General features: G+C 43.2%; 1 protein-coding gene across 7 annotated transcripts in view; it reads left to right on the forward strand.

Annotated features, from left to right (window-relative positions):
* Positions 1 to 14,049, forward strand: part of LOC138472418 (uncharacterized) — a 1,989,442-nt gene that overhangs the window by 1,922,204 nt on the left and 53,189 nt on the right. The gene's annotated exons all lie outside the window — the stretch shown is intronic.

Here is a 14,049-nt window from a genome sequence, read left to right on the forward strand (position 1 = left end):
GATACCGCAGAGATGCGGGCTTGTATGAAGACTCTTTTCTGGGAGCAGATGCAGAGTCTATACTGCCTTTGGAGGAGGCAGCAAGCCAGTTTGTCAGAGGGTGCGTCAGAGGAATCTCATTTCCATTCGGCTGCCCTGCACTTGTGTTTAACAGATGATGATTTGGAGTCATACCAAGAGTTGCACTTTTTGGTAGGCTTCAGTCGTACCCGCATGGCAGAGGCAAGAATATAAAGAGTATTGGAAACAGAGAGGTTAAAGTTTGAGAGGTCTGTTGCAAGGCGGAAGGAGCATAATAGGTGGAGGCAAAGGCAGTTACTGAGACTCTTTTCATGGGTCGGATGACCTTGTAGATGGGAGGCAGTGCCAGGCTTATCTATGCAAGGTGAATAGAGAGCTTCAAGTGAGAAGAGAGGAGAAAATTATCAGTCCAGGAGAGAGAAGTAGTGAGAGGGATAGATAGCGGAATGTCAGTTGAGAAGAGAGCATCCAAGTTGTGGCTAGCACTGTGCCTTGGGCCAGACCATAAGATGGAAAGAAACCCAGCAGGTAATCCATGGGGTTGCCAGCCACTGCATCAAAATGGACCAACCAACTCACAAGCCGCCTGAAAACTGTCCCCTCCTGATAGCCAGTGGGAAGGATACCAGTTTTTGGTCTTTAAGGCACTCGCACCTTAAACCGACGTTTATCCAAGCTTGTGGCCTCTTCTCTGGGCAGTGCAGGAACCTCCCGACGTCCTCCTTCTTGTCCCCACGACTGAAGCACAGGAACAGTGAGGTCTGCTGGAACTGCCAGGAACAACTGCCTCAGCTACAGCTCTTCTTCACTTTAAAGGCACTGTGCAAACACGGTCCGGAAATCTTTTCGACCACAGAGAAAGTTTGTGAAACTTTCCCCTCTTTGAAGGCTAGTCCTTCCCTAAACATTCGTCTAACTTTTCGCCTAGCCAAATTCTTCTAAAAACCATGGCAAAGACTTAACCGTTATCTACAAGAACTGTGCTATCCTATACAAAGACTCTTAACCATTGACTTTGGCCTAGGGCTATCGAATTGAATTGCTGGTTGTAGTTAACTGAAACCCTTTACCTTACCTATGAATGTATTAGGGCTGCATTTCTTATAATCTTGTCTTTTTACCCCTTTTTAAAGTAACTGAAGTGCCATGTTGCTCCCACTTCAGAGGAGCTGAACTTGTTCAGTAACTTATTGGTTGTGTATTGTGGTGTATTAGTGTATGATATTAAGCTGCTTTTGCTAGTGTAATGTTTTCTAATTGACTGTGTAAATAAATGTATATTCTTTTACCAAGAAACCTTGAGTAAGTGTTTGTTTGAACCACTGTATTTGTTGGTCCCTTTGTGTAATTGTTCTACTGCTCACTTAAACTCTGCTGCTCAGCCAATGCTACCACATAACTGTGTAGTACAGGCTTGTACCAAAGGTGAAATTGTACTGACACTTGTAGTCTTAATTGCATGTAGTGTTCCCAAAGGGTACTGCATGTGATTCTGCCTAACACTCTGAAATTGCGAAATGTTGCTGCAGTTTCATTTGTCTGTGCTCTTTAAAAATTACAGACAACACCCCTGCACAGTCTCTGCGACCCAAGAGTCCACGGTAAGCTCCTCCCAAGCGCTTAGGTGCATCGCTAGCCTACCACCTATCGTGGGAATTGCATTGCTTGCTGCTGCGCTGTGTGCATACGACTGTACTCTCACCTGCTGCTGCAGTGCCAGCCCCGACGCCTGCCTCTTCCACGGGAGGGGAAGCAAGGATTCAGCCTTCTGTCTTCCTGCTGTCACCAGTTGTTTCCTCTATAGGACCTCTGGCCTCCTCAGCGGCTAGCAGAGACTCCTCTGCTTCTGCCGCCCTGGCGGATACACAGGGCACAAACACTCTTTTTAACAATGTCTGACCTTTGTCCAGAGCAACAAAGGTGCTAACAAATCTGGACATGTCTTTGACAAAAGCTTCTCCAAACAAAAGCCCTTTAGTTGCTGCAGCGGCCTCAGAGGATGCCAACTTCCTGAGTTTCAGGTCGATCTTTACTAAAATCGATCATCTGCACTCTGCTATTACTATTAAACAAACTGCTCTTTGTGCCCAGTTAGCCAGAATATGCATATCCATAGGCAGGGCCTCTTTGATCTCTTCCACCATTTTAATGATCTTGGCCAATGGACCTATGGAATCAGAGAGCGTGTCCTGGCATGCTATCCATGAGCGGTCAGTGCCCTTTTCAGGTCCTTGGTGTGCTTCACCATGAATGAGTCCACCTCCCGAGTGTCCGCTTCTTTATCCGGCAGAGAAGGTCTGGGATATTGTGCCTTCAATTAGACTCTCACCTCCTTATTTAGAGGCATGCGCAGTCGCTTGCTCAAGTACCTTTTGGCCTTAAGTGGGGGCTTCCTCTCCAAGGATCTCGGGTGGAGTAGCAGGTCTGGATGAAAGGGGTCGACCAGGGAACTATCTCTGCATTTCTAAACGCTCTTATTGTGCCTTTTGCATGGTTCTCCTTCCTGAGGAGTGGCCAAGATCACAGAAAGGTGAGAACTCTCAATGCTGCTGGAATCCCATTCAGTGCCCTCTTGGTCTTCCTGTGGGCTAAGGGGTATGCATAGCTCTCAACCATTTGTTTTGCAAAGGCAGGTGAAATCACCCGATTTTGTTTTTGGCGGGTGAGACGCCCATTGGAATGAATGGGCGTGCAGGAGGCTTGGCGGGTGAGTCACCCCTTTACAAGGCGGGTGGCACCCGCCAAAAGTATGTGAGTTGAGATCTATGGGTATGTCACCTTGTCCCTTCTATCACGCCTTTCCCTTAGCATGCCACTATTTTGTGTGTCCTTTGCATGATTCGGACAGTGGTTTGCCACTGGCCTTATGTTCCTCCTGCCATTGTCTCTTGCAGGCTCTGGTCCTCACAGTCGCCGGCCCTTGCGAAAAAGGCGACCCAGCCCAGGAGAAAGTCCAGTTTATGGGATAACGGCCCTAGACCTGCCCATGCTGCTTTCTCCATCAGCTGTCCAAGAGAGGGGTCCTGCAGAATGTTTGAAGGCCCTTCTCTGCCTTACTTGCTGTCAGAGGATTCTACTTGAACCCAGGCCATATTGTGTAATGCACAGGAGACAGACAGTTAGCAGCCGCAAGGTGACGCACAGGCTTTTTATTATGAAATTTGATTTGTAACATCTCACAATGGCTGTGAGGCTATTTCTTCACTTGTTTAATGTCTTTGAAGTCATTTAAACAGCACATTTTACATCAGCTAATCCTGAGATTGGTGGCACGCTGGAATTCCAAGTGCTTTCAACCATTCAATTGCTGAAAGTTATGAAATATAAGACAAGAGCCTAAGAGGTGAGATGCCTGAAGTAATTTTGAAGCAATGAAAAAACGGATTTGAAGCAGATATAAAGAAATATCTAGGTGGCATGCCATGTTCGAATTGACACTGAAAAGGGACTTGCAGGCCTTGCTGTCTGATTAGGTCATAAGAACTAGCACCAGAAATGTCCCATCTAAAGCATTGGTGCAATGGTAGAACTTCCAACTACAGTGCATGAGGTTGTGATCTCAAGTGAGCTATCGGAATTTAATTAATTTATTTTTTTTAATTTGATTTATAACATCTCACAATGGTTGTGAGGCTTTTTATTCACTTGTTTAAAGTCTTTGAAGTCATTTCAACAGTAAATTTGCCATCAGCTAGTCCCGAGAGCGGTGACATGCTGTGGCATGCTGGAGTTCCAAGTGCTCTCAACCATTCAATTGCTGTAAGTTATGAAATATAAGACAAGAGCCTAAGAGGTGAGATGCCTGAGGTAATTTTGAAGCAATGAAAAAACGGATTTAAAGCAGATATAAAGAAATATCTAGGTGGCATGCCACGTTAGAATTGACACTGAAAAGGGACTTGCAGGCCCCCTGCTGTCTGATTAGGTCATAAGAACTAGCACCAGAAATGTCCCATCTAAAGCATTGGTGCAATGGTAGAACTTCCGACTACAGTCAATGAGGTTGTTTGCTGAAGAGAGCTATCGGAATATAATTAATTTCTTTTTTTATTTATAACATCTCACAATGGTTGCGAGGCTTTATATTCACTTGTTTAATGTCTTTGAAGTCATTTAAACAGTAAATTTGACATCAGCTAGTCCCGAGATTGGCGACATGCTGGGGCATGATAAGTGCTTAAACTATGCATTTGCTGAAAGTGTTTTAATATAAAACAATCCCACAATGATTGAGAGGGTATTTTTCACTTGTTGAATGTGTTTGCAATCCCTTAAACTTTACATTTTACATCAGCCAGTCCAGAGATTGGTGGCATGCTGTGGTACACTGTGGCATGTGTCACAAGTCACATTCGGCTCCTACCCCTCCTCTCCCACCCCTCAAAACCAGCATAGACCCCGTTTATTTATTGTGCATTTGTAAGGCACAAACACTCCACACCCCAACGCTCCACCTCTGCCTCACACCATCACTACGCACATCAACACTCTGCACACCAATGCATCATTCCACACCACCACACCCCCAAACCTGTCAGGAATCACAAACATTTGCGAGGGAGCAGGGTACTTCACGTGAATGCTATCCCTCCAACAATCAAAACCCACACCAAGAAAACGGCATTTCCTTTGTGTAAAACGGCTCATCCATTGCAGCGAACAGCTCAATTTCTGGCCTGTTATTGGTTGCCATGACGACAAGGGAAGCTCGCTATGCGTCGCAACGTCACCAGAAGAAAGTCACATGATAACAAATGACATTACAGTAAAAGAATCAAGCTGGCCCCCAGATCCGCGGTTGTTGCTTCTGATTGAAGTGTTTTGGACTACGGTCTTTGCTTGCGTTTTCGTTTCCTTGTAACCTATTTTTGACCTTGCTTTGTTTCTGGATTCCTTGTCTTGCTCCTGTTAGTTTTGTTAACTTGGTTTGCTGCGTGTTTTTACGCGCAGTCTCTGATTCCTCTACTCCCGACCTGCTTTCTTGTTCAGGTCTGCTCGTTATCTATACGAGTTCCTGAACAGCCCGCATGTGAACTGACCTTATTTCTACCTTAAGGATTGTCCCTGCCTCCCGATTCCAACATACTGCAGCCCGCATGTGAACTGAACTTATTTCTGCCTAAAGGAGTGTCCCTGCCTCCCGATTCCAACATACTGCAGCCCGCATGTGAAATGACCTTATTTCTACCACATTCACATACCTTTACAAATGGGACGTGGAAGAGGCGACTAGGAGTAATGAAAACTTCTGCACCACTATGGTACTGAGATGATGAAGAGGACTATGGAAGGTCAGGCATGTCCCGTTAATTGCTATAATTGTGGTCAGGCAAAGGACTTGTACCTGCAACCAATTGACAGGCCACAGGTGTATAAAATGGAAGAGAAAGGGGGAACCTGCCTGGTCAGAAGGTGGCAGCTGTGAGGCAAGGAGGGCTGGAGCAGGACCAGCAGAGAGGATGCCTTGTGTTGCCAGGGGGTGAGAGAGGTGGAGCGACCCGAGCAGGCCATGAGAGGACCAGAGCCCTAGCAACCACCTGAGCTACATGTTCCCAGCTGGATCTGGGGAACATGGAAGACTCACAACCGCAGCGGGGCACTGCAGCAAGTTTTCCGGGTAGCGAGCCTTGCTCGCTAGAGCTTCCGACGCTTACCCAGAAGGAAACTGGAAGTCAGAGAAGTCTGCAGAGACGCCCAGAGGAGCAGCTGAGTACTGCTGAGTGTGAGAGAGGAAACACTTATGCCGGGGCGCTGCAGGGGCGGGAATTGGACATTTGCAAGTGGCGAGTCTTCTAAAATGCCTACGAGTGGAGTTTGGAACCCTAAGGTCTACGAGCAAACTGCAGAGTACCTTTTGAAATGTACCAAGATTTATTTAATAACAAATTGAAGAGAAAGATAAGGAAATCGGATGAAAATGCTGCATAAGTGAAAAGCACATGATGTGCAGTTATGAACAATGTGAAAACCCGTTAAGAAGCATTTAATGAACAAATTGAGAGCTCCTAGTAAGCATTATTGAAAAGCAGAAAGGCAAGTGTGAAAGACAAGTTGATGAACTTGAATGGACATTGGGAAAAGTAAAGTGTTAGTGACTTGAATACAGGTTGTGGCAAAGCCAAGAGACTGCCATCGTGAAAACTACCATAAATGTGAATTACTGAAATAAAGCCTGTGTTGGTCCAGGAAAACCAAGAGCATCACAAAGTGCCAAGAGTTATCGGTTGCGTGGCGTGTAATGGGTGGACTGTGTGGTCTGACAATGCGTCTAGACTGAGTAGCCCTACTGGAGGAAGAACCAAAGAAAGTCACGATAAAAAGCCTGTGCTGCATGACAATTGCTGTAGTGAAATAAAGAGCCTTTAAAAGCCTAGAGGATTACAAAGTTAAACTGACAGCATTCTTACAAGTCAAGAGGCTCAAAGCAGTTCTAGTGGAGGAGCTGGTTGTCTGGGGAAGTGAACCCAGAGACATTGTGAACTGTTACACTTGGGGAAGGGAACCCCCAAGGTTTCTGTGAATTGTTTTGAACTTGGGGAAGGGAGCCCTGAGACATTTTGGTACTGTGTTGAACTTAGGGAAGGGAGCCCCAAGACCCTTTGGTACTCTTTGTGTACTTGGGAAAGGTGAGGCTGAAAACAAGGCAGAGCTGGAAGAAGCTCAAAACTTTTTCTTTGAACACTGTTTTAGTGCTGACATCCCTGCACATTGTATAGCTGTAGTTGTGAGGGCAAGATTAGCTTTTGCACACATAATTTTGAACTTAATGACACAGACTAGCCTTAGTTTCATTAGGTAGGGAGATCCCGCCGTAGCTTAGGGCAAGTTAGGCTTTAATCCATCCTGACAAATAAAGACCAATAACATATTTGTGTTAAGAAAAGTGAATCTGTTGTCTGTGTCTTGCCTCATGATGCCTTCACAGTGTGTGTTGATATTGATATTGATATTTTATTTGTATCGCACTCATACACAAGTGTTTCAGAGTGTGTGTATTTTGTATGTTAATCGTTTTTAGGTGCAGTGTTTTTGGATGATTTTCACTTTTACTTTTGAAATTTGAATGTATTATTGCAATTACATTTGTGTTAGAGTAACATATTTAAATGTTGCTGGTTTGGCATTGGTACTGAGAAGTGTGACTTACTTTCCAAAAGAATGGAGACTTAAACTGATCTCTTCTTTTACTATTTTTTTTCTAGCATAAATATGTCGTAAAATGAAACCTTGTGAAATGTATGTTTAATTTTGTATTTGAAATCGCACTTCACATTTTTTATAGTTTATATCACATTGGAAATTGTGTAATCATCTTTGTTTTTTCTGTTTTTCTCTGTCTCAGTCTTGAAACGCTGTTGAAGCACCTTAGGCAATATATGCCTACTTCTTTGTATTGTATTTCTTTTTGGAAGTGCGTCATAGGTAGGATGGGTGGATCAACAGCACATGTCTGATAGCTGTTTGTCTGTGTGTCTTTGTGGATGTGTGCATGGGAATGTTTGTTTCAACATGTTAAGTTTTTTTGTCAGACTGCATGACTGAGTTGGTAGACTGCATTGTGCGGCTGTTAGTGAGCACAGGGTCATTTGTAATGGGCAGAAGTGTTTTTGGGGATCTCTGTACTTGTATTGTTAGCAGGATGGTTTGTTTGCTGATTGTGACATAAAGTCTGTTCATGATAGATGTGGATTGGGTAGGGTTTTTTGGTGAGACCGCCCTTCACCAAGAACACATTATCATTATTGGCGTTTATGTTGCGCTTAATGCCAGACTCCTCCGGTTTCTAAGTGCTGTAATGGGGATCATGCCCATGCTGTATGGCATAATTTTGTACCTAAGATGAGCATGTTCACCGAGAGTACTTGCAGGTACATGTTTACCTAGAAGATTTAATTTTGAGGTATGTGTTTTAGTTTCTGGTTTTATATTTCGTTTTTTATGTATTCATATTGAAATAATTATACTTACCAGATTCTTCATATGATTAAAATTGTGGATTTCAGTGCAACACGTTGAATCTTTGGATCCTCTAGAGTTTCTGAATGTTCTTTGCTTCAAGAAATCTGGGGTGCATATGAAGGTGGATTTAGGAGGAGATAGTGGCATGTTCGGTTGTTTTAATGGTTTTTGATAGGTTGTTAATGAGTTATAATAGGGTACAGTAGTAATTTAAATATGGTTAGCATTTGTGATGTTTCAGTTTGTTTTTTGATATATGCAAGTGTGATGTATGTATATGGAAACTGCACTTAAACATGTACGCCACCTTTTTCACTCAGCTTTTCCACTCAGTCATGCATACAAGGACGATTTTGTGGCAGGGACCTGTCTGCGCTAAAGTGGAAACGAAACAGGTCCCTGCATTCAAAATACAGGAGGCTCAAATGTGAGCTCCAAGATGTTTCTGTATACATTTTAATACATAGTGGGTGCAACATTGTATGCAACATTGTATTTAAAAGGGCATGACCGGCTATTCTAATAGGTTGGCAACCCAAATCCAGCCCAGAACATTTGGCTTGCTAGCAGAACATACATAGAAACGAAACCCTGGTGGTTGGATATGCGTCAGCTCTTCGCTTGTTTCCCAATTTAGCCACCCTCTCTCATCAGTAGGCCTCATGCCAGTGTCTTTTGTTTGAAGACTGACCTTGCCAATCTGCACTGTCACAGGAAATTCAAGGGAGGGCAGGTACACCACTATCTTAGCTCCAGATCTAATAAATAGCCCTTGTTTGCGAGCTCTTCATCACGTGTTGCAAGACCATGAATCTGTTCGTTTCGACAGTGCATTTAACACCATTTGATTCAATTATGCTGGGTGCAGTTATCCTTTTAGCCTTTAGAGACTTGCACATTATATCCCATATTGACTTTATGTATGCTCTTTTAATTATCCAATATTTGGCATCAGTAAATGTTCTTTTTCCTCCTAATCTTTGGGAAGTATGTCTGTACACATGGTCTGCTCGTTAGACTCCCTCTGTGCTTTTTCCTTCATCTCTCGAAATAGCATCATTGGGTTATAGCCAATGCCCACCTTTATTTTCTATTTATTTTCATCATCTTTCCACGTGTAACATTCTGGGCTCATATTTTGAGGTAGTTGCGTTGATTGCCATAAGCCGTCGTCCATCTTGTTCTGATGGTTATAACAAGTTTCTATGTATTCTTTCTACCTTGCGTTTGAGCGTATTTACAGTTATTGTCCACTGAGTTACTTCATTCTTATTTGTATTCGTAAATATTCCACATGGGGTACATGTTTCTCTAAGTGCTCCAGTTAATCGTCATTCTTAAGTATTTTCATATCGTTTCAGCATAGGTTCATACATTTTCTAAGATGCACATGCCAAGCTGTGCGGGTGGAGCCAGCATAACCTGCATCTACTCCATAGTCTGCGGTTCCATCTCTGCTGCAGAAACACGCCTGTCTCTGGGGAATTCTGGGCTGGCAGAGCCTGCAGATATCAAAGCAATATTCAGAGTCTTATTTTTTATAGAGTCGTTATCGGTAGCATGAGCCAAGTGGTGGTTTCCTGCTTCAGGCCCCCAGTGCTGTGGGGTAGACCGAGGAATCCTCCCCATATTGTCCCTAAGTCGCAAATCATGTCAACGGTTGTGGGGCTGGCCCACTCTGGACAGCAGACATACCTTTTATTTTGTAGCTCTGTAGTTGTCACTGTGGGCGTCATTTCTGACCAAGCGATTGACAATGTCACAGTGGCAAAAGTTTTGTTTTTGTGCAGTTTGTATTGCACATCCCATTCTTAGACAATGGAAAATATTTTTTGTAGATCTTCACATTCTTGTGCATATTACAGATTGATTTTCAATGCCTTCCTTGCTTGTGCCGAGAGAGAGAGAGAGAGAGAGAGAGAGAGAGAGAGAGAGAGAGAGAATCTGTTTTGCTACATAATGTGTACTTTCTTCCTCTCTGTGTGTCTATGTGCATGCATGTGTATGTACTAACACACACCCATCCCCTATATGTGGGATATTCATAATGTGTCTGGGGGTGACCTGATAACGAATGCAATGTCACATTGCCAGCCGCAGTGTTCCTATACTTAGGTGTCTGGATACAACTATCCCTGACCATTAGTCCAAAAAGTTGATCTGTTCTTTGCTGATTGTAGCAGTAAATGGCAAATGTATGGGATTTTGTAGTGAAACAAATTGTGGGGCTCATTGTGAGTTTGGTGGTAATTCGGTAGTAAATCCACTGAATTACCTGCAAAATCGTTTGCTCTTACCGCCACTTAGTCCCATGCGTTTACCACAGGATTACAAGTGGTGGTAGGTTGGTGGTAGTGGCCATTAATGGAGTCCCTCCATTGCCGATTTTTGGCAGAATTACCACCGCCGGAATTACTGAGTGGTAATTTTGCTGATTTCTGGAGTAAAAGTAAAGAATTTACCTTCAGCATCATGGTAGTTCTGTCGAAATGTGTAATTTGGCAGTGCGGAAAAAATGGAGGTAACCGAAGTACCTCCACTTTTTTCCCACACTGCCCAACTTTTAATGAGCCCCATTAAAACTGAATGAATCTGTATCTTCACCCTTCCATCTCTAGAATAGACTGGTTATGGGCCTCATTACGAGGTCCGTGGTAACCCACTGGTGCTGATCTCGTAATACCATTCCCGCCCCATCCTAATATCCCGGTGCCACTGGGATATTACAAGCCCCCGCGGCCCAGGATGTCAGGTGGCAGGAACTCTTAGGTCCCCATTCCTGTGGAGTCCTATAGATGAACCATGGCAAGCGGCTTGCCCCCAATACAGATAATAAATCCTGAATCCCATCGCAGATTGAAGCACTGGGCAGGTCCAGATTTTCACCAAAAAAAGCAGCAGTTTCAGTTTGTCATACAGGATACCTCATAGCCCTAATTCAAGTTTAAAAGAGTTGTTTGAGAGTGCTAATAGAAAGAAAAAAGGATATTAAAAACAAATTCTCTGCTTTAGCAACATCTTCTATTTTCTTGTGTCCCCAAATCTCTGCTCCATACACAGCTGAGATGACTGCCTGTGCCCAATAGACCTAGGTGTGATGACCCTGCCAACATACCTCCTATACAATTAATTTTCCAATAACAGCCCACTGACTTATGAATGTTAAGGCACATTTAGATACCTTTCAATTACAGTGCCCTGGCACTTGATGTTAATTCTACACTGAAAATTATTATTTTGGTGCCATAACAAAGTTATGGTTTTGGCAAATTTTGTATCAAGACCCATTTTACTGCATTTATCATCAAAGAAATCTATGGCTCTTTGCAATAAGGACTGTGCTGTCTGAGAATAATATACTGGCCTGCAGTCCACCTAGGGCAGGTGCATCCAGTTATATATTTTCCTGTAATTCATTATTGAAATGGAACAGCAGAGGTGCCATCACGCACCCCTGTCTAAGACCTGTATTGACTGTGAAAGGCTTGGTACATTCATTGCCAAGACCAAAATATACAATGGAACAATCATCTGAATATAAGTTACGAATTGCAACTAATAGAGATAATAGAATCCCATTTTTCACCACAGAATATCGTGAAGCAGAATAGAAGGCAAACCTTAAATCAATGAAAAGTAGATATAAAGGTTGTTTAAATATGGTGACATATTTCAAATACAATAAACAAATAACAAAACACCTGATGTATGATACTAACTCCAGGTTTGAATCCAGCTGGTAATGGTAATGTTTATGTATAAAGTGCCTATACACATGCATGTGTTTCAAAGCCCTCAAGGAGGGCGGAAACATGGAGAAATAACACTGGTCGCTCAGAACCCTTGAAATTCTGAGACGATAATAGTCTGCACAGGCAGCACAGCTTGTCAATCAGATAAAATGCTTGCATCAGCTGTCCAGTTTTCAAGCTAGCAAAACTTTCCCATATATCTTGGTTGCAGAATCCAACAAGGAAAGGGACGATAGTTTGAAGCCAGATCCTGATCACCTTTCTTATATATCAGTTTAATTATAACTCCCCTCCAGCTACTCCTAATACATTTGTTTGAGGTTATACTATTGAATAATGTATATAAATAGGCGACGCAGAGTGATGGTTCTGATTTATATAAGTCATTTGGAATAAATCAGGGCCTAAAGCTTTGAATGCTCTGAGTCAAGGGCTTCCAGAATCTCCCTCCATTTTTTTTTATTTTTTATTATTACTTGTTTATAATTACAGTTAGTAATTTTTACAAGAGTTTTTACTGTTCCTTCCGAGCTAAGAGATTCGTAGCAGAGGTAAAGGGGCAGAAGCCAGCATAGATGAGGAAGAAGAGGAAAAGGAGAGTGAAGATAGAGAAGAAGAGAAATGAAAATGGAAGTCTGAAACTTGACATTTAAGATTCAACGTTCCACAGTTCGCGGTTCAGAAAACCTCAACAAAAGCGGAAAAAAGTTCAGAGTCTTCAGATCAACTTCGCCGAGGCTTCCTGTAATTCATTTGGGATCAATTCTCACAGCCATCGTACTGAGAGTGGTTCCACATTGATTTGTTGCCCTCGGTGCCTGATTGTGCGTTTATTTTCCGAAACGCTGCTTCTAAGATTTTAGCTGTTGCTAATGCCCAGGACGTTCTTTCCCCTGAGATCAACCTGTTACACCATGTCGTTTCTTCTTCTTCTTGGAGTCCAACAAAATCGGTGCACAGGTTGTTTAAGTATGTAGCGCGTATTTCTCTTAGCTCCGAACATTGCATCAGAAGATGATATACTGTTTCCAGTTATTTGTGTCACCACAAAGTCTGCATTCTGTAGTGGCTGTTTTTAGTCTGATTGATTGAATTTCGCGGGTAGGGAGGAGGTTTAGACACGCTCTCATAAAGGTGATCCTAAGTTGTTTGTCGGGGAACTTTGTGCAGTACGACAGAGGCCCATTCAGTCTGTTGAAAGTAGGTGGCAGATGTTTCGTGAGTTTGTTTAGTTGTGCCTTTTCCAGAGTATTAATCCAGTCTTGGGCTTCCAATTTGGATTTTACTCTTGTTGGATTGGTTTGCAGGTCTTCTTCTGTACATGCCACTTCCGCCAGTTTCTTCCTTAGCTTGTCTACCCATCTGTTGAGGATGGTCAGCTTACAGTTTCTTATTTCAGTCCCGATGATCTTGTAGGTCAGCGGTGCCTCCGGGAGTGCGGTGTTTCTCAAGAGTTGCATTGCTCCAAGAGTTACCGATTGTTCAAGCGAAAGCAGGCCTAGCTCACGCCTGATGAGATCCACTGAGACTGACTTAGGTAAACCTAGTAAAGATTTCCAAAGAAATCCTTCCAATTTCCTCCATATGGTGTTTGGCATGCTCAAAGTTGCGCCCATCCCATAGGTGAGTGTCGGCACTACCTTCCCTTTGTAGAATTGAATTACAGGGATAACTGAACATTTTCTGTATTTTCTATCCAGGGTCCTCATTTAGGCTGCTAGATTCTTTGCTTTCTTCCAAAGCGTCGCCTGCATTGTCCGTTCCTGGCTAGATGCGTCTATGATGACTCCAAGGTATTTGTAGGATGGTACTACCTCGATATTTACGTTTCCCACATACCATTTGTTAGCTATCTTCTTTTTCGAGGTGCTTTTCCCAAGTATCAGAACCTTTGTTTTTTTCTTGTTTATCTGGAGGTTGTTTTCATCCATATATGCGCCAAGTTGTTTAATTGGCACTGCAGGCCTACCTGTGTCTGATCTAACAGAATGAGGTCGTCAGCGTATAGTAGCCTTGAAATGTCCACCGTCCCCAATTTTGGAGGAAAAGATCTTACAGAGAATTCAGCTTCCTTAAAGTCACCCAGGTAGGCAATGAATAGGGCTGGGGCTAAGGGACATCCCTGTTTCACCCCGCGTTTAGATGGAATTCCGCGCGATAGCATCCCTTGGGCATTAAGTCAGACTCTTAGTTTGGTGTTTTCGTGTAGGGCCATCACAGGATCGAGTAGCTCTCTTGGACATTCCCAGTTTTCCAATTTGGTCCAAAGTCTGCACCTGTCTACTCTGTCAAACGCCTGTGACAGGTCTACAAATGC

This window comes from Ambystoma mexicanum, chromosome 8 (assembly GCF_040938575.1).
Source record: "Ambystoma mexicanum isolate Mex_15411 chromosome 8, UKY_AmexF1_1, whole genome shotgun sequence".
NCBI lineage: Eukaryota > Metazoa > Chordata > Amphibia > Caudata > Ambystomatidae > Ambystoma > Ambystoma mexicanum.